The sequence below is a fragment of the Ostrinia nubilalis genome, chromosome 6 (genome assembly GCF_963855985.1).
Source record: "Ostrinia nubilalis chromosome 6, ilOstNubi1.1, whole genome shotgun sequence".
Lineage (NCBI taxonomy): Eukaryota > Metazoa > Arthropoda > Insecta > Lepidoptera > Crambidae > Ostrinia > Ostrinia nubilalis.
Genome location: NC_087093.1, coordinates 3,952,338 through 3,954,250, shown reverse-complemented (window position 1 = coordinate 3,954,250; position 1,913 = coordinate 3,952,338). Strand labels below are relative to the sequence as shown.

At 36.7% G+C, this 1,913-nt stretch overlaps 1 long non-coding RNA gene across 1 annotated transcript; it reads right to left on the bottom strand.

Moving 5' to 3' along the window:
• Nucleotides 1–303: 303 nt before the first annotated feature.
• LOC135072884 (uncharacterized) lies at nucleotides 304–1,454 on the bottom strand. Its single transcript, XR_010257506.1, has 2 exons — nucleotides 1,158–1,454; nucleotides 304–560 (listed from the first exon to the last, which is right to left on the bottom strand). It is a non-coding gene; the product is annotated as an uncharacterized LOC135072884 (long non-coding RNA).
• Between the last annotated feature and the right edge of the window lie 459 nt (nucleotides 1,455–1,913).

The window sequence follows — 1,913 nt, the reverse complement described above, 5'->3', positions numbered from 1 at the left end:
CTCTCGGGTATGGTCGAGAGTTCCGCCTCAGGCCACGGTTTGATTTGCCTGATCTCTCCTACAAGCCAGTCATGGCTTTCCTGGTTCTCACAGTTAACCAGGACCCACCCCGTCTTGTAGGAGAAACCAGCAAATCTTGGTCGCGGGTCTCCCTTCTTCCCGGCCATCTTGGCGATGGACTCGAGAAGGGCGTCATGCAGCAGTCGCATCTGGTCCTCGCTCATGGGGGCCGAATTTCGGACACCCACTTGTACCGTACCATTTTAGATGGGAGGTATAAAAATTATAGAAATGAAAAAGTAATTTTAAATTTAACAAAAAGGTTTAATTACGACTCTTCAGGGAGTGGATAAACAATTGCAACGCGAAGAATCACCAGTCTTAAGCTCAATCAAAACCACTGCCCTTTTATCCGTGGAGAAGCGTTGACACGAAGTTGGGGTCACGAAGTTGTGATATCGTAGGGTAGTCCGATGACAAAAATGCAGCAATCACCTCCGCCGTAAGCCTGATTATGGAGAGTGAGCCGGGAGCAGCAATCGAAATCCGGTACTGGATCCCTGGAATTCCGGAAATCGGACACTTCTTAAAAAGTCTGATTTCATTTGTGTGACTGCCACATCAACCGGAAGTGAAGACAAGCGGATCAGAAGAAGAAGCGGATATGGTAATGATTATGGCAATAAATAGTGATTAATGATGTGGCAGTTATACACAATCATCCTTAGACTAGAACAATGCGATGTTTGTACTAAATAATGAACATGTAATTAAATAGTCACAAACATCTTACAAAATTACTACTAATGAATTACAGTTCTAAGTGCATTACTATAGTAATATTACTACAATAAGCTTAATCTAATCAAAGATAAATAATTTCCTAACCTAATAATTAACAACGACCGTTGAAGGTCATTTACTTTTGTATGCATGACATTTACTTTTGTATTTATCATATTGAAGTAAAAACGACTATTATTTTATTATTAAACATTCTGCTTTCTAAAACCTTAAGATATTATTATGTACTTTTCAAATACTTAAATGTAGTGCATACATAGGAAGTACATTTAATTATTTTTTTGGCAGGTAGGTGATCAATAAATTTACCAAGCACTAAGTACTATTATCATGTATTAATTTGCAACACTTACCCGTTATCGGGGTGACGTACACAGACTTAATTAGATTCTGAGGTGTAAAAACTTCACGAGTTCGTAAACCTTATATTTAAAAAATCTGCAGTTAAAGTGGTACGTGTCTGCGTACGGATGTTTCGCGAGACACAGTGATGGATTCGCGATCGCTGCGAGCATTCGCCGCGCCTTGAATCATTCGGCGTTCGTTCGTTCGCTCCAAAGATATAATAACAATGGTATCGCGCAGTTTGCTTACAAAAACAGTTCTTTCTATAAATATTATAATTTATTAAATGTTAGTATTTTTCTGATTTAATTGTATATTATTCTTTTCTTTTTTTTTTTAATTATAAAATAGTTGTTTTTAATAATTTCGATTTTAGTTTTTAAGAATAGTGTAACGAAGCGTTACATACCCCCCTTTTTAGGTTAGGATTTTTCTTAGAAAATCCAGCTAACTACTAGGTTAGCTTAAAATCTTTAACGTGCCAAGTCCCTATATTGTGACCTGTCATATCTTGAAGATCATAGACTAATTTCGATTTCTTTGCTATTATACGACATTTAATAAATTTAGGAGCTAGTTTTTTTGAAAATTTATTGTCTTTATCGCTTTGATAAAACGTTCTTTTCCAAACAATGTCACCAACATTAAATTCTACATTTTTGCGGCGAAGATCGTAAGTAGTGCTATTTCGAGAATGTGCCTTAATTAGTGAGAGCTGCACTTTATCGAAAAGTTTTTGCAGCACTCCTATGTTTTCCGCATAG